The 19,867-nt window shown below is 43.0% G+C and overlaps 1 pseudogene; it reads left to right on the forward strand.

Annotated features, from left to right (window-relative positions):
- Positions 1–12,864, forward strand: part of LOC102172153 — a 54,154-nt pseudogene extending 41,290 nt beyond the window's left edge.

Genomic DNA, 19,867 nt, shown 5'->3' on the forward strand with positions numbered 1-19,867 from the left:
ACTTTCTTTTTCTTTCACTGCTTTTCCTTCTGAAAGTATTCTCATTCTAGTAAATATATCTATCTTTTTACGATGTTGCTGCCAAGAGATTTCCATTTCCTTCAGACCCAGTAGGAGAATTTGGCCATTTTGAGGCTCAAGAGGAACTAAAAAGCCTCTTGATGAAAGTGAAAGAGGAGCGTGGAAAAGTTGGCTTAAAGCTCAACATTCAGAAAACGAAGATCATGGCATCTGGTCCCATCACTTCATGGGAAATAGATGGGGAAACAGTGGAAACAGTGTCAGACTTTATTTTTTGGGGGCTCCAAAATCACTGCAGATGGTGAGTGCAGCCATGAAATTAAAAGATGCTTACTCCTTGGAAGGAAAGTTATGACCAACCTAGAGAGCATATTGAAAAGCAGAGACATTACTTTGCCAACAAAGGTCCATCTAGTCAAGGCTATGGTTTTTCCAGTGGTCATGTATGGATGTGAGAGTTGGACTGTGAAGAAAGCTGAGTGCCGAAGAACTGATGCTTTTGAACTGTGGTGTCGGAGAAGACTCTTGAGAGTTCCTTGGACTGCAAGGAGAGCCAACCAGTCCATTCTGAAGGAGATCAACCCTGGGATTTCTTTGGAAGGAATGATGCTAAAGCTGAAACTCCAGTACTATGGTTACCTCATGTGAAGAGTTGACTTGTTGGAAAAGACTCTGATGCTGGGAGGGATTGGGGGCAGGAGGAGAAGGGGACAACAGAGGATGAGATGGCTGATGGCATCACCGACTCAATGGACTTGAGTTTGAATGAACTCCGGGAGTTGGTGATGGACAGGGAGGCCTGGCGTGCTGCAATTCATGGGGTCGCAAAGAGTCAGACACTGACTGACTGAACAGTCTTCTTTCTTTCAGAATAGGTTTTTGGCTTATAGTAGGATACTTAATTTCATTTTATTTAAATTTTGGCATAGTCCATAATTCAGAACAATGTACACAATCTGAATTTAAGGTTTGCAAAAGTGCATTTCAAATACATTTTAATTGCTCCTACCTTCTATAGAGCTATATAAATTGGTAATAAAACAACTTAAAAAAATTGAGGTATGGTTGATTTGCAGTGTCAGGTTAGCTTCAGGTATACAGCAAGGTGTTCAGTTATACATATATATCTATTCTTTTTCAGCTTCTTTTCCTTTAGGTTATTACAAAATATTTATTATAGTTCCCTATACAGTAGGGAACAGTAGGTCCTTACTGGTTATCTATCAAACAATTTCCATCTTACATACATTAACTTGTTGATGGATATATGTAGGAATTTTTATGACTGGGACCCTCTATTCTTTGGGTCATCTTACTGCTTTTAGACAATTTGTGTGCAGACTCACTATGCCTATGTCAGTGTTATAGGTTGTTTCTTCTGGAACTACTGTCAGGACAAGATGTTGAGTAACAACAACAGTAAAGCTTGTTGAGTAACAAGTTAATGCATTGCAGAAAGCACAGAATGCCACACAGACATTTCAGATGCATGAGGTACTGCCACAGTTTTGCTCTATAAAGTTAAGAATTCTTATAAACTCATATTTGCATGATTCCCACAAAAAAGAAACATATAGAGTATTTAAAATTGTATATTCTGAATTATTTTATCTGTTCTGACAAAACTCCTATTTGGGTAAGTATTGTAGCAAACCATATCTTCCACTAACAATTTTGCTTTGCGAGTCTGATAATTAAAAGAGATTTCTGCAGACTAGCTCGGCCCATACATTCCAAACCTTGTTTCTCCCACATGGCCCCCAAATCTAGGGCTGAGTGGTTAGAGCACTTTCATGTTGCAGCCTCATCTCTGACCCTACACTTTGTATTACCGTTGGTGAGTCAGCCTGGTGGACAACAGTGGTTTTCCTGGAAGTCATCTTTATACCTGGATACCTAGCAATAAGTAACAATGCCAGAAGAGACCACAAGCTACATAAATATACTCCATTAAACCAAAAACATATGCTTCCTTTGCTCAGCTCCCTTTATCTGTATCTCCCAAAAGCTAGGCCACTCTGTTGCTGCTGCTGCTGCTAAGTCACTTCAGTCGTGTCCGACTCTGTGCGACCCCATAGACGGCAGCCCACCAGGCTCCCCCATCCCTGGGATTCTCCAGGCAAGAACACTGGAGTGGGTTGCCATTTCCTTCTCCAAGGCATGAAAGTGAAAAGTGAAAGTGAAGTCGCTCAGTCATGTCTGACTCTTCGCGACCCCATGGACTGCAGCCCACCAGGCTCCTCCACCCATGGGATTTTCCAGGCAGGAGTACTGGAGTGGGGTGCCGTTGCCTTCTCCACAGGCCACTCTAAAATCCCTGATATCACAGGGCAAGTATGACAAAGGGAAAATGAGTGGAAAGAGACAACTGTCTTAGCCAGTGAATCCATCTTACTTTGACACATTTTAGAAAAGCGCATGACTAGGTGAACTCATTTCTAGGTTCTCTCCCAGGCCTTGGAAATGGTCCATTAAAAATGAGGGGCTCTGACATTTTGTCAATTTTATAGTAAACCTGCTTCTGACCCCATCAGCAAATTACATCTCTAAATTACAGTTCATTGATTACTCTTGATGTGTTGCTGATGATATTATATATACAGTGAAGAAAAAAATCAGAATTAGAAACTTATTTGACTCATGATTTAATGGTTTTAGATCAATCATTAATACTCATATAATTATAAAATTATTTAATAATAAATGAACAACAGTAGCTAACGCATGAGAAGCTCTTTTGCAGGCTGTATGATCTACACTTCAACACTACGAGACAGGTGTACTGTTACAGGTATTATCATCCCTGTTTCAGAGATGAGGAAACAGAGGATGGGAAGGATACGTGATTTGTTCACAGTCACATAGTTTTAGTAGAGGATCTGAAAATTTTCTATGAGGAATGCTTTGGGATTTCTATGGTGGCTCAGTGGTAAAGAATTTGCCTGCCAATGCAGGAGACGTGGGTTTAATCCCCTGGGGTAGGAAATGGCAACCTACTCCAGTATTTTTGCTGGAATAATCCCATGGATAGAGGAACCTGGCAGGCTATAGTCTATGGGGTCCCAAAGAGTCAGACATGACTGAAGCGGCCGAGTTCCCATGAGGAATTCTGTGACAGAGACTCAAATGTCTTCTTGTCCAGGCAGGAAGGATACATGGCGGGAGGAGGGGGTATGGCTGTAATGAGACCAGTTGCTCACTCCCTAGGGACCGGTGAGACTGACTTGAACTGGAAAGCTCAAGGCCATCTAAGGATCAGTACTCAGACCCAGGGATTGTGGCCCCGTGCTAATACTGGCCCAGACTTTCTGATTTTTCAAGAGAGTACAAAAATGTAAAAGTTTGTGTGTCACTGTGTGTAATCTCCTAATTGTAAAATACTGAATCCATTTTATTTATTTTTGGTTTGTTTCTGATCTCACTTTTTAATCAACACTAAGGCCTTTTAACATTTAGCTTCCTTCTTTCTCGAATGTTTCTGAAGACGTTCAATTCCCAGGGCCCTTGGAATAATAGAATCCACCTTGCTTTGTTTCAGTAGTTTAGGAATGATCACCACCCTCTCCCATGTCTTCATTTGTACCAAAACAACAACGCACATAGAAGTGACAAGAATTTCACCATCTTGGTTCAAAGACTTTATGTAAAGAACAAAACCAGGGCTGACACGTCTTTATCAACAACTGCCAGCTCAAAAACTCTTCCGTTTGGGGCAAATATATTAATCTGTGTACTTGCTGAGGCTGCCTCGGACTCCAGCCTCTGGAAATCAGACGTACTGATGAGGGGGGGTCACTGTCACATGGCAGGTGGGCCCGGCTGCCTATTGCAGTTTTATTGTTCTTGAATCAATTTTTAAAAAGAAAAACAACAAGTGGGCCAAAAAAAGGACTGTGCTTCTAGCCCTGCTCTGAGGCCAGGACTACTCAGCCACAGTTAGTTCTTTGCAAAATCACAGTGTATAATCTGTATTTCTACACTTGTTTTCCTTTGCTTCCCTTGTGGCTCAGTTGGTAAAGACTCTGCCTGCAATGCGGGAGACCTGGGTTTGATCTCTGGTTGGGGAAGATCCCCTGGAGAAGGGCAAGGCTACCCAGTCCTGTATTCTGGCCTGGAGAATTCCGTGGACTACAGTCCATGGGGTCACAAAGAGTTGGACATAACTGAGTGACTTTTGCTTTCACTTTCACTTTTTTCATTTTACTACTCAAAATTTTGTAGGTTGCTTTCACTGCTTAGCATTTTGCTTTTCCTAGAGCAGTTGCTTAAATAAATGAAGTTGGTCTGTAAGATTCTCTGACTCAGAAGTGGAGCTTGACCTGTCTAATCAGGATGCTTTATGGGAGGGAACACAAGAAAAGGTAACATACAGCAACATTCAACCATTTGCCACAGGTGATATGGTGCTATCTGCCTGTAAAAAGTATGGATTTTCCCTCTGGGTACTCCTTACTGGTCAAATATCAGCTCAACCCAGGAGTAAGGAAATACAGAGAAGGACATAAAATGCTGATTAAAGGGGTGGGGTGGAGTGGGAGCTGGGAGGGAGGTTCAAGAGGCAGGGAACATATACATACCTATGGCTGATTCATGTTGATGTATGGCAGAAACCAACACAATACTGTACAGGAATTATCCTCAGATTAAAAATGAATAAATCAAAAATAAAAAAGAATCAGAAGACCTCTGATCAATTACCACTTCCAAATAAACATTTAGATATGCTACAGTTAAGTACAACTAAATATTAGTAATTATTAAAGTTAAACATTAGATTGTTCAAGTTTACTTTAAACTGAACTATTATAATAATTGATATAATAACTTTGTGTATAGAATACTGTTTGAAATCAAGTGGGTTATAGATTAGTAAATATGTTTTTGTTATATTTACTTTCTATTCAAATGGTACTGGCAATAAAATTTCATATATATTTTTTCTACCAAAAAAATCAGTAATTAGCAGTCATAAGCATTTCAGGCCCCAAGGCACCTGTTCCACTTTAATATCCACCATATGAAATATGGAATTACTCTCTAAAAGCACACAGCCAGATCATTCAATAGGATCCCCAACAACCTTTGCCCCAGTTATCTTGCAGCCCAGAAATCAACACTATTAACAGCAAACCTCAGAAATAAAAACTTAGTACTTATGCTGTAAACAGGTGTAAATCCCTGAAAGCACAGTGAACCCAGTAATGTGATGGTTTCCATTCATTTCATTTTATCTATTCTATTTTTTTTTAATTTTTGATTGTATGTTTCATACTTCCAGTGATCAAATGCTCATGTTAAGTGGTTGAAATTATTGGTTCCAGAAATTCCAGTGAGCTGGCTACCGACATCTGCCTGCTCTGATTTTTGAGCTCATTGTGTCTGTGTGTGTCACTGGGGCTCACACATACATGGAAAGCAAACTCTTCCAAGATGGAAGACAGAGGGAGACTCCCCTCCTGTCACAGCGGCCTCGCTCTCTGCTGCTGTCGTTTGCATCAGGTCTGTTCTGTTTCTTCAGAAACAGCCCAAGTGTGTGATTATGCACTTCTGGAGCCTCGCCAGCTCACTCAGGAGTTTCTGGCCCTCTGGCGTCTGTCCCCTAAGGCAGCAAACTCGACTGACTCAGAGAGCTGTTAATTAAGTGAATTATGTCTGGTCAGGAATTTATGAACAAAGAAAACAGAACTGGAAATGATAACTGTGCCCTCACAAAAGACTGAGTAAGCGATATGCAAATTAAACAAAAAACCCCAACCCAACCAAAAGAATCTCTTCATAAGGATTTTCCCTCTACTCTGAGTTTAGTGTTCCTTTCTAACCCAATTTGACAGAATACACTTGTTCTTCAGTGAGATGGTTCTCTTCCCAAATGTGCTTATAATCTCGGGCAAAATGCAGAGAAGAGCTGAGAGGAATATAAACACTGTGTATTCTCTCTACAGAACCGTTGAAGGAAATGCTGTTTACTTGGAAATAGAGTTCCAGAAAGTATGTCTGCCATCTGTAGTCCAGATGACGGTGGCTGTGGTGATGAATTAAACGTTTAGAAATAAAAGCTAGTGGTTGTTTCTGTTTGCGAGGATAAGGCAGTTGAAATATTGTTTCATTACTCTTAATTCACAAAATAGCTAGAACTTGTTTATGCATTATATATGCATAACTTAGAAGACATTTGAAGAAAGGCACAATGATTGTGGATTTTTGAGAGTGTGTCTTGGCACAATTTCTGCATAAGCTCTGATGCAGACGTAATTTGCTAAGCCATGGAGACTGCTAGAAATTTGAAAGCACTCTTATTAGCACCATGACTTACTCTTTAATGAGGGCTCTTGCTCTAAGATCCACACACCTGACCTGCCTCTTGAGAAACCTATGTGCAGGTCAAGAAGCAACAGTTAGAACTGGACATGGAACAACAGACAGGTTCCAAATAGGAAAAGGAGTACATCAAGGCTGTATATTGTCACCCTGCTTATTTAACTTCTATGCAGAGTACATCATGAGAAACGCTGGACTGGAGGAAGCACAAGCTGGAATCAAGATTGCCAGGAGAAATATCAATCACCTCAGATATGCAGATGACACCACCCTTATGGCAGAAAGTGAAGAGGAACTCAAAAGCCTCTTGATGAAAGTGAAAGAGGAGAATGAAAAAGTTGGCTTAAAGCTCAACATCCAGAAACCAAGATCATGGCATCTGGTCCCATCACTTCATGGGAAACAGATGGGATAACAGTGGAAACAGTGGCTGACTTTATTTTTGGGCTCCAAAATCACTTCAGATGGTGACTGCAGCCATGAAATTAAAAGACCACTTACTCCTTGGAAGAAAAGTTATGACCAACCTAGATGGCATATTCAAAAGCAGAGACATTTACTTTGCCAGCAAAGGTCCATCTAGTGAAGGCTATGGTTTTTCCAGTGGTCATGTATGGATGTGAGAGATGGACTGTGAAGAAAGCTGAGCACCGAAGGATTGATGCTTTTGATCTGTGGTGTTGGAAAGACTCTTGAGAGTCCCTTGGACTGCAAGGAGATCCAACCAGTCCATTCTGAAAGAGATCAGCCCTGGATGTTCTTTGGAAGGACTGGTGCTAAAGCTGAAACTCTAATACTTTGGCCACCTTATGCAAAGAGTTGACTCATTGGAAAAGACTCTGATGCTGGGAGGGATTTGGGGCAGGAGGAGAAGGGGACGACAGAGGATGAGATGGCTGGATGGCATCACTGACTCGATGGACATGAGTTTGGGTGAACTCCGGGAGTTGGTGATGGACAGGGAGGCCTGGCATACGGCGATTCATGGGGTCACAGAGTCAGACATGACTGAGCCACTGAACTGAACTGAACTGAACTTGCTCTAAGATAGAGTGATTGTTTCAAATGCTGCCACTCACAAACATGCATCAATCAGCTCACCGTGAGTATCCCCATTCTTGAAGCTATGAAAGAACATTTAGAAAGCCGTCCATGATTCTTTACTAAGTGAGATGCAAAGAAAGCTAAATGGCTATGATTCCTGAGCACTGCCCTTCAAGAACAGACCATCTAAAAGGGACTTGTAAAAGAACAGGGCAATGAAAATAGTACATTCCTAAGATATTCATAAAATCAAGGCACATAGAAGTGTTTTGGTGGTTTTTTAAAAATAAAAAATTTGTTTCAGTTGGTGAAGGCAGAACAAGCAGAGTAATGGTCTCAATCATCGTGCTCAGTCATGTCTGACTCTGCGACCCCATGGACGGAGGCCCACCAGACTCCTCTGTCCATGGGATTATGGGATCCCAGCAAGAATAATAGAGTGGGTTGCCATTTCCTACTCCAGGGGGTCTTCCCAATCCAGGATTTGAACCCGCTAACCGACATCTCCTGTGGCTCCTGCATTGGCAGGCGGATTCTTTACCACTGAAACAAGCCCAGAGTAATGGTAGAAGAATCATTAACTTTCATCCAAAGTCGAGACAATTCTGGTATGAAATGAGACTTCAAAGGCTGTTTGTACAATCAAGAAGGTTGCGAAGGAGACATACAGGCCAGACAATGAATGACTGAAAGCAAGTTGGACTTGGGCTGTGGGGATGTGTAGAGATGGCCAGGATGCGGGGTGGCGGCAGGGGTTGGGGGGGCAGCCATGGTTATAATGGGACCACTCATTCACTCCCCAGGGACTGGCAAATTGAAGAGATTGAATTGGAGAGCTCAAGGCCATTTAAGGGTCACTATTCAGGCCCAGGGGGTTGTAGTCCTATGGTAATACTGGCCCAGACTTTCAGATTTTTCAAGAGAATATAAAAATATAAAAGTGTGTGTGTGTGTGTGTGTGTGTGTGTGTGTGTGTGTATAAACTCTGAATTATAAGACATTGGGAGGTGGTGAGCCAAATACAAGAATATAAAATTGAAGCAGGCTGTCCATCTGTAACTCAAGATACTTAGTAAAAGTTTCTAGGTTTGGGGGAGTTAAAGGATGTCCCAGTCTTCTTTCTGGTCTGTCTACTCTTTCTTACAAATCTTTGCACTTCTCCACCACTAACCAAAACAATTGGCCATTCCAAGCAAACAAATGTTCCTGATTGAAGATACTAGCAAAAGAAGTGCTTGAAGTGATGCTGTATGGGTTCAGGGCTGGATGGGGAGGGTTTGGGTCCTGAAAGCAGGTTGAGTAAAGTGTCCTATTCAATAGCTGAAGCCAGCTCCTATAGTATCATGAAAAGTGAAAGTGTTAGTTACTCAGCCATGTCCGACTCTTTTGTGACCTCATGAACTGTAGCCCGCCAGGCTCCCCTGTCCATGGGATTTCCCAGGCAAGAATACTGGAGTGGGTAGTCATTCCCTTCTCCAGGGGATCTTCCTGACCCAGGGATCGAACGAACCCAGATCTCTTGCATTGCAGGAGGATTCTTTACCATCTAAGCCACCATGGAAGCCCATAGTATCATGAGAAAAAATTATTAAATTATCAGGAATTTTGTCAGCCAGTATAGCCATTATAAAAACTATATTAAAAATACAATTACATAAATTATATAAAAAACAAAGGTAATAAATACACCCTTCCACTTTCTGATTATGTCAGTACATTTTACTGTTATCTATGCTCTTGAGGGCATTTTCTTACATTGTCACTGTACAATGGAAGTGCTGCAGAATAAGGTGCTTTGGGGCCTCTTTTCCCAAGGCTGCCCTCAGTGTTAACATGCTGGTGGCTGGAAATCAGCTACACTAATAAGCATTTACCAACATATCACTGGTCCTTTCTACAATAGACCATCTCCAAGGGTGAGCCTGCTTTTTACATCAGAGCTGGTTTTACAGGCAAAATAAAATCCCATTACAAAGTACAGTTACAGATCTAGAAAACAAATTTATGATTACTAAGGGGTAAGGGAGAGGAGAGATAAACTTGGAGACTGGGATTGACATATACACACTTGTTATTGTTTAGTCAATAAGTTGTGTCTGACTCTTTATGGCCCCATGGGTTGCAGCACGCCAGGCTTCCCTGTCCTTCACTATCTCTTGGAGTTTGCCCAAACTCATGTCCGCTGAGTCGGTGATGCCATCCAACCATCTCATCCTCTGTTAACCCCTTCTCCTCCTACCTTTAATCTTTCCGAGCATTTGAGTCTTTTTCCAATGAGTCAGCTCTTTGAATCAGGTGGCCAAAGTATTGGAGCTTCAAGCATCAGTCCTTCAAATGCATATTGAAGGTTGATTTCCTTTAGGATTGACTGATTTGATCTCCTTGCTGTCCAAAGGACTTTCAAGAGTCTTCTCCAGCACCACATTTTGCAAGCATCAATTTTTTGGTGCTCAGCCTTCTTTAGAGTCTCACATCCATACATGACTACTGGAAAAACCATAGCTTTGATGATATGGACCTTTGTTGGAAAGTGATGTCTCTGCTTTTAAATATGCTATCTAGGTTTGTCAGAGCTCTAGGTAACTAATAAGGACCCACTGTATAGCACAGGGAACTCTATACAATATCCTGTAATAATCTATATGGGAGAAGAATCTAAAAAGGAGGGCAGGATATATGTGTATGTATAACTGATTCACTTTGCTATACATCTGAAATTAACACAACGTTGTAAATCAGCTATATTCCAGTGAAAAAATTTTAAACAAAGAAATAAAACTTGGAAAGTAAGAAGAAAAAGGAGATAAGGAAATGCAGGAAGGGGGTAGGAAGAATTGCTGCTCAGTTGCTGATAACGATATTCCGTTGGTCCCTGAGATGGGCCTGGAGCTCTGAAATGATGATTAAATTCTCATCCAATTCCTGAATAAATGCTTCTAATATCAGGCAACTGAGAAGCAAATTGAAATGACATTATTAGAAATAAGTGTCTATGTATAATTTGAGTCTCTTTGCCTGAAAGAAGAGATTTCATCATCTGTATTCATTGCTTTTGAGACTACTAAACTGAATCTGATATTTCTTCATGTTAAATTGAAGGCTGTAGTTATCAAAATGCTGACAGGTTGAGTTATTGGCTATTTTCAGGGCCCATGGAAAGAGTCTCCCATTAATAACATTCGCTGTGTACATTGGTAGCAGAGAATTACTTAGAGCTATCAAATGTGTTATTACAACTTATCCTGTATGCCCTAAAGAAGACATTTTTGACTTGTGGGGGGAAAAAGGATATTTTCAGGGAGTTGACAAATGACAAAATAGCACGGCCTATGTTAGGGGGAAGGATGTAGTAATGCAACTCTGTGATAACTCAGAATCTGCCGCTGCTTTGCTGGTGGTTGTTTCTCAACAAGGTTTACAAGGCTCATCTCTCTTGCTCTCTCCCTCTCTCTCTCTCTCTCTCTCTCACACACACACACACAATGAGATGAAACCAGAATACAAGAAGTCAGATGAATAAATTTGTTTAAAATGTTGATTTATCACACGGGCTTAAAACTCACTACCAAAAAATATCGACCATTTCCTTCATTTTCTACTAAAAAATCACAACTGTCAGTTTAAGTATATAATCATGTATTATGTGCCCTTAATGCACATTAAAAAAAAGAAAAAGAAAATGTTTTTAGAAGTTCTGATTTTAAATACAAAAGCAATGGTGTAGGGATAAGCATGGGGTTATAACTACATGGTATGGTAGCCTTATTTGGCAAATAAGGCCCTCACACTTCCTTTTCAGGGTGTGATTGCCTGCATAAACAGTTCTCAAGCCCTTTGTATATTTCAGCCCAAGAACTATTTTCACAGATTCTCTATGGACCATTATGGACACACCCTTCATATCTGATGGCTACATGGTCATAACTGTATTCCATACTCCCACAATACAGAAACACACATGCACAACCCAAGAATGAGTGGAGAAATGACGGTGTCTTTTGATGCCTCTCATCCATATGATTGACATACATGTTATAATTCCTGTGTCCGGTGTACCCCTGCTGGGCACTAGGAGGGACCCAGGAATAATATACCCAATTCCTTAAGGCATCTTTAAGTAACTGATGAGAGACATTTAAAAAATGGCAAATCACAATATAGTAAGGGAAATAATTTTGTCATGAAGATATGGAGAGCAGTGCTGTGGAATTCTCAGAATGGAGAGACCCACCCTTCCTGAAGTCAGGGAAGACTTCACAGAGAGCTGGACCCTTAAAGGCATAGGATTTCACCAGACAAGAAAGAGAAAAGGTCTGAAATGAATAAAGTTCTGCTGCTGCTAAGGCGCTTCAGTCGTGTCCGTCTCTGTGTGACCCCATAGACGGCAGCCCACCAGGCTCCTCCGTCCCTGGGATTCTCCAGGCAAGAACACTGGAGTGGGTTGCCATTTCCTTCTCCAATTCTAAAAAGTAAATGCTCTAAAAACACAATCAAAGCTTTTCCCCACACGGGATCCTGCAGCAGGATGCCGGCGCTGCTGCGGGCAGGCTGTACCGTGCCCGCGGAGATGGTCCACAGCAGAGTTCACCTCCGGTCCAGCCAGAACCTGGTGCTGCTACCAGCTGAGCGGAGAGCAGACCCTGTCCAAATCCTGTGCCTTGGGAAACAGATAAGGCTTTCTCTCTGGCTGGCTCGGTAATATCAAACAGGAATTAGCCGAAAACAAAGAAATGAAAGAAAGTTAAAAAAATTTTAAAAAGTTCTGAGGCAAGGTCAAGAAGCCGGAAGGAGATACTGCTGCTGCTGCTAAGTCACTTCAGTTGTGTCCGACTCTGTGCGACCCCATAGAAGGAGATACAGAACCATCGAATCAGAAATTCTGAGAAGGAAAGAGGCAATCAGGAAAGAAGCTGGGGGAGATCATGGGCACAGGGAAGGAGAGTCTTGATGAAGTCAGTCAAAGTGACCTTGGCGGGAAAATCAAGGAGGGTGTGGAAGAAGCATCCGAGACTGCAGAGCCGGCGGCCAAGTTGTTGTCCGAAGGTGGGGAGAAGCTCGACTGGACCGGTGCCTTCAAAGCCGCCTGCCAGGGTGTGGAGTCCATCCAGCAGAAGATGGACCTGAGCGTCCCCGGGCAGACCAGGCCTACCTGCGGCCGGAGAGAAGTTCAAGGTAGAGGAAGTGTTTGAGGCCAACGAGGAGGCACTGGGGTCGCTGCACAAGGACTCCAAGTGGGACCAGCAGCTGAAGGACTTCAGGGACAGCAACGTGATGCTTGATCGGCTCTTTGAGATGAAGATGAAGCGTGCCAAGAGCAACAACGCCTCAGGCTGGGTGTCCCACAGTGCTGATAGTCAAGGTCAAGGACTTGCTGACAGTCAAGGTCACAGCAAGATGATGGATGCAGAGGCCTGTGCTAATCACCACCTTCCAGGCCCAGGTGGTGACGGTGATCAAGAACCCCAAAGGCGAGGTGGTTGAGAGCGACCTGGACAAGGTACCGCTAATGTTGTACATGTGGACGCTCTGCCCAGACCAGGATGAGCTGAAACCCTCTGTCACCTGGTGGCTCCCGGACATCTCAGCCTCCAGCACAGAGCAGCTCCTATGAGCAGGGTGGCCACAACTGAGGCCTCTGGGACTGACCCTCACTCAGGAGATGCAGGGTACTGGTGTCCACCTGCAGCAACCAGATCTCTGGGGACAAGACCGTCAGCTCTGTTGCTGCCCTACCAGGCCGGCTGCAACCCCAGGTGAATGGGGTGGGGAGGGGACGGTCTGCACTGCTGCTCTGCCCCTGGCACGCTGGTGGCCGCTGGGCCACAGATGCACAAACCAGGCAGGGCCCAGAGGCCCCCAGCCCTGAGACTCCCTCCCAGGGCCAAGCCGTGGGGGCTGGGCCCACTGGCCACATCAGCCAAGCTGTTCTAGCTCCTTTTTTTTCTGTCTTAACAGTGCCCTGGTTATCCTGTATATAAGCCAGATTTGGAAATAATAAAACACCAAAGCACAAGAGAGCAAAAACAAAAAAAAAACTTTTCCTGATACCAGTATGCAGAGCACACAAAAGACCTTTTCAGAACCCTGAACTATCCGTCTGAAGTCTTGGGTTGTTGCAGCAGAGCCTAGATTCTTCTTTCCAGTACACTTGTGTGATGGTCTTGTTGGAGTCACAGATCAGATCACAGTATGTGAAGGTGAGGATGGAGTTTCCTGAAAAGAGAAGAAACTTCTGGAATCAGTCATCTTGGGAAACAGTCAGGCCTGGGATAAGAAAGAATGATTTTATAAGCCACTTAGAAGAGAACGTTTTCCTTCTCTCTGGGGCTAAGGGTCTAAGGCAGGGATATTCCTGGAAGTTTTCTGATATTGGGGTGAGGGTAGGGCCTGGCTGATGGTTCAGAGGGTAAAGAATCTGCCTGCAGTTCAGGAGACCCAGGTTCGATCCCTGGGTCTGGAGGATCCCCTGGAAAAGGGAATGGCTACCCACTCCAGCATTCTTGCTGGAGAATTCCGTGGACAGAGGAAGGAGCCCTCCAGGCTGCAGTCTGTGGGCTCACAAGAAGTTGGACACGAGTGAGCAACCAACACACACGAGTGAAACTAAAACACTCAGCGCCAGAAGTAGCCTCTGTTGCTGGCCTGCCTTCCTGAGCTCAGTGAGTCACAAGCTGCAGTTTCATGCTGCAGACGGAAATTCTCCATGAGGGTGACTCAGTAGGAAACATCATTCTGTCTGCATGGTCGTCATCAGGTCCTGTTCTGTAACAGCTAGGCTGCAACGTTAGCTGCAGTAACACACAGCCCAAGACCCTCCATGGCATAAAACAGAATGTCTATTTCTTGTTCATCTACATGTTTAATGCAGGCATGTGCATTGTGTGGCCTCTGCTTAAAGCTGTTCTCTTTTCAGGCCCTTAAAGCTTCCCCCCAGCAGTGGTGGGTGTGACTTCTGCTGGTCCCAAGTGATGCCACACATGGGCAAAGGCGGCAGAATGATGGAGGCCACGGACCCCAACCCCATATTCCAAAGGAAATCTCCTGAGTCCCTGGATGAAGGGTATACGATTTTCATTAGGAAAATGATGATCAAATTTGAAATGTACTGAGAAGACAGTTAGCTTTCCTGACAAAATAGCTCTGTAATGATGGCCTGGTCGTAGGAAGGCGAAAGAAGAGAGATGACGGAATAAGCAGAGAGGAGAGGATGAGTGGCGCTTGAGAAGCAAATAGAGACAAAAGAGAAGTGAAGGCAAGAAGGAGGTTCATGAGAGTGAGTATTGCCCATCTTCCCCCAGGGTGGCTTTCCTACAGCTTTCCCCTCCTCCTCTGATGCTCCACGGTTGTTCATTTCTCTAGGTTCTGACTAATTGATTGAACCAAGAAAGACCTGTAGGCAAGAGGAGGCAGAAGGGAAGTGCAGGATGATGTGGGCACAGTAAGTCTCCTACATATGAACCTTTAAGTTGCTAACTCTCAAAGATGCAAGTGTGTATCTGGCTCTAGCAAGGAGCCAGAACCATCAACGTGCCATCAACATCAGGCGTAGTGAGACTGCAGTTTGCCCTCCATCTCCTGTTGCTGACCATCCTTCAGCTCTACCATCTCCCACCTCCTCTTCCTCCTCTAGTCCATAGCTCGTCTGTTCACTGGATGCCAGCCCCTGCGTGCCAGCTGTGGTACTGCACTACTGTAATTTTCAAGGTACTGCACTATAAGATTAAAAATGTTTTCTTTACTTTTGCTTTTTATGTATTGTGTGAAAAGTATTATAAACCAATTACAGCGCAGCACTATGGTGTATATATAATGTGTATATATGTGTATATTGTGATTGTGCTAGTTGGGTACCTAGGGTAACTTTTGTTGGACTTATGAACAAACTGGGTTTAACAGACGTGCACTCAGAATGGAACTTGTGGGTGGGGGGCGGGGAGATGTGGACACAAAGATGCCTGAGTGTGGACTCTCCAAGATGGGTAATTGGAGGAAGAACAAGGGACAGAAAGGGGCCAAGGAAAATGGAAGTGGCCACAGAGAGTCTAAAATTCAGAATCTGCTTAAGCCGGGGAGACACTGCAGCTGATGAAACTGCTTGTCTTCTTGAAATATCAGGTTCTTCCTCTGCTGCCCTCTGCCTGACGATGATGGTGAAGCTAACCCTCCTGAGACTGTCTCTGGGAAGAAGATTACCAATAGGTTGGGAACTGGTCATCCCAGAAGAAATCCACGGAGCCCTTGGTTTGGGGATTGACCTGCCCTGAAAAAGGCAGTCTGGTCATGCTCCAAGGGCAGCCTGCTCCGTCCATCATTAGACACACACCCAGTCGTACTACCTCCATGAGGACCAAGGCTTTGGAGAACTGCCTGGAGCTGTTGGGTAGAGGTGGGATGACTGTATTCCAGAGAAAACCTTGCTGTGATCCATGAGAAATCACTAGTTTGTTTAAAAAGTATGAAAAAATTGAAAATAAAGCTTTTACAGCTTCACAAACCTGGTGTTAAAAATATCATTTTAATGTAACCAGAGCTGCTTTCTGTAGCACTTTGCTAGCAGAGACTATCATATTAATAGGCATCTCTGAAATGTCAGACTGTCTTTTCATATAAAAACCATGAAATTGTTTAATTGAAATCCGTTGCAAGAGAGGTTCTGAATTCTCAAAGAGAGGACATGTATTTGCCTAGGAAAGTAACGAGACACTCTCCAAGATCTGTTAGGCCTTGAAGGGGGAGTTGGGTTTTGCTCACATCATAGACTCTATTTATCATCTTTTTTCATGACTTAATTGTGGAATTGTTTTTTTTTTAATTTGCATGAAATAGAAATAATTTTCCTCAGTGTTCTATTGAGTATCTCCTCTGTCCTGAAATTGATACTTGCCTTTTCTTTGTCCAGCTACCAATATAGTATTTCCTTGGAAGCGGTCATATTTTACAAAGGGCAGCCACAAACCTAATCAGTGCCTTTGTGTGGGAAAAAGGCGGAAGGGCTTATCCACAGAGAACAAATCGATGGTTGCCGGGGTGGCAGATGCGGGGGAGATTGAAATGGGTGAAAGGATTTTTAAGGTACCAACTTCCAGTTGTAAAGTAAGTCAGTCCAGAGGATATAATGTACAATATGGTGACTATAGTTGATATGGTGCATATATGAAAGTTGCTAAGAGAGTAGATCTTAAAAGTTCTCATCACAAGATAAAACATTTATAGCTATGGCAGATATTAACCAAACTTATTGTGGTGCTCATTTCACAAGATATGTAAGTATCAAATCCTTACGTTGTACACCTGAAGCTAATATAATGATATGTGTCAATTATAGCTCAATAATAATAATAATAAAGACTCAACACAATGGGTGCCCAGTTGGGTAAGTCCCAGTGTCTAAGAGAAATAGAGGGCAACCCTTCCTCTGGGAAGATCTCTGCTCCAGGCTGCATGGTGTGGTGAGCAGAGTCTTGGCTTGATTTCAATCCCACGCATCCTTCAGGCAGGCACTTTGTGAAATGCACAAACTGCACCACCCTGAATACTCATTGGAAGGACTGATGCTGAAGCTAAAATACTTTGGCCACCTGATTCGAAGAGCCAGCCCATTGGAAAGGACCCTGATACTTGGAAAGACTGAAGGCAGGAGAAGAGAGAGACAGAAGATGAGGTGGCTGGATGGTATCATCGACTCAAAGGACATGAGTTTGAACAAAGTCTGGGAGATAGTGACGGACAGAGAAGCCTGGCGTACTACAGTCCATGCAGTCGCAAAGAATCAGACACCACTGAGCAGCTGAATAACAAAAACAACAATACATGTCAGTTCTTACAGGATGTGTCTCCTTAGCTACATTTGCTTGGTCCAGGGGTGGCATCTTATATAAGCCAGGCCAATCAGAGCTCTTCGGTGGAATTTTGTTCCAACTGCACCCAAGATAGTCAGAACTTCTCTGTTGGCGAAAGTCAAATGATGAGTTTTGTAAACTATTGGTGACTAGGGTTCTTACCATTTGATAGAAACTGTTGGTAGTGCAAAAAGGAATGGAGCCAGGTCACAAGGAAACAAAAGCAAGAGATGGCAAACACTCAATGAGCACTGAAGTTCCTGGTTCCAGCAGCGCCTGAGACCAGCGGCATCCTTGTCCTTCTCATGGTGGGTGGTCTGGCTGTTCAGCCCTCACCTGGATTCTGTGAGTCAGAGACATCCTTTCTGCGTCAGCCTCTCTGAGTCGGGTTTACACCATGGCAGCTTGAGAGTCATGGAAAAAATGCAGCGATGGTGCAAAGGGCAGCCGAATATCATGGCAGCCAACGCAGCTCCAGCCCCGCCTGTGGCCAGATCCCGGAACCCATATGCACTGACAGGTCTGTGTCTGTTACATGGTCAGGACCCAAAAGCCCCCATTCCTAGCAATATGACCTTATCCCAGACTCTAGACCTCATGTGCACATCTGCAAAGTGGGAAATTCAAGAATTCCTACTTCATAGAGTTTTTGAGAAGATTAAATGAAGGAATGCATGGAAATATTTAGGAGAGTGCCTGGCATCCAGTAAATGTTAGATCTGATTACTACTGTGTTCTTACTTCCAGTGTCAAATGGGGCTTGACATAGGATAGACACTAGTAAGAGCTGCAGTGGGTATGATAAGCTCATTTTAGCCTTAACTCCATCACTAACATTCTGTGACCTTAGGAAAATTATTTGTATTTTTGAATCTCAGTTTTCTTATGATAAATGGGAAAAAATATTTTTGGCAGGTGAATTAAAAGATAACACAAAATATTGTGTATAAGCAAAATTCATGAACTCAAACTCTATCCAATTATAAAAGATGAAAGATTAGAGAGATGAGTTTAAGTTTGCTCCTTTATGATGATGCTAATATATCAATATATTAGAAATATATTATTATATAATTAGAAATATTAGAAATACAGGAAAACAACAGAATGGGAAACACTAGAGATCTCTTCAAGAAAATCAGAGATACCAAGGGAACATTTCATGCAAAGATGGGCTAGATAAAGGACAGAAATGGTATGGTCCTAAGAGAAGCAGAAGATATTAAGAAGAGGTGGCAAGAATACACAGAAGAACTGTACAAAAAAGATCTTCAAGACCCGGATAATCACGATGGTGTGATCACTAATCTAGAGCCAGACATCCTGGAATGTGAAGTCAAGTGGGCCTTAGGAAGCATCACTACGAACAAAGCTAGTGGAGGTGATGGAATTCCAGTGGAGCTATTTCAAATCCTGAAAGATGATGCTGTGAAAGTGCTGCACTCAATATGCCTGCAAATTTGGAAAACTCAGCAGTGGCCACAGGACTGGAAAAGGTCAGTTTTCATTTCAATTCCAAAGAAAGGCAATGCCAAAGAATGCTCAAACTACCACACAGTTGCACTCATCTCACATGCTAGTAAAGTAGCTCAAAATTCTCCAAGCCAGGCTTCAGCAATACATGAACCGTGAACTTCCTGATGTTCAAGCTGGTTTTAGAAAAGGTAGAGGAACCAGAGATCAAATTGCCAACATCCGGTGGATCATGGAAAAAGTGAGAGTTCCAGAAAAACATCTATTTTTGCTTTATTGACTATGCCAAAGCCTTTGACTGTGTGGATCACAATAAACTGTGGAAAATTCATACAGAGATGGGAAAACCAGACCACCTGACCTGCCTCTTGAGAAATCTGTATGCAAGTCATCCTTAGCAACAGTTAGAACTGGACATGAAACAACAGACTGGTTCCAAATAGGAAAAGGAGTACGTCAAGGCTGTATATTGTTCCCCTGCTTATTTAACTTCTATGCAGAGTACATCATGAGAAACGCTGGACTGGAAGAAACACAAGCTGGAATCAAGATTGCCAGGAGAAATATCAATCACCTCAGATATGCAGATGACACCACCCTTATGGCAGAAAGTGAAGAGGAACTCAAAAGCCTCTTGATGAAAGTGAAAGAGGAGAATGAAAAAGTTGGCTTAAAGCTCAACATTCAGAAAACGAAGATCATGGCATCTGTTCCCATCACTTCATGGGAAATAGATGGGGAAACAGTGGAAACAGTGTCAGACTTTATTTTTTTAGGCTCCAAAATCACTGCAGATGGTGACTGCAGCCATGAAATTAAAAGATGCTTACTCCTTGGAAGAAAAGTTATGACCAACCTAGATGGCATATTAAAAAGCAGAGACATTACTTTGCCGACTAAGTTCCATCTAGTCAAGGCTATGGTTTTTCCTCTGGTTATGTATGGATGTGAGAGTTGGACTGTGAAGAAGGCTGAGAGCCAAAGAATTGATGCTTTTGAAGTGTGGTGTTGGAGAAGATTCTTGAGAGTCCCTTGGACTGCAAGGAGATCCGACCAGTCCATTCTGAAGGTGATCAACTCTGGGATTTCTTTGGAAGGAATGATGCTAAAGCTGAAACTCCAGTACTTTGGCCACCTCATGCGAAGAGTTGACTCATTGGAAAAGACTCTGA

Source organism: Capra hircus, chromosome 9, assembly GCF_001704415.2.
Source record: "Capra hircus breed San Clemente chromosome 9, ASM170441v1, whole genome shotgun sequence".
NCBI classification, from domain to species: domain Eukaryota; kingdom Metazoa; phylum Chordata; class Mammalia; order Artiodactyla; family Bovidae; genus Capra; species Capra hircus.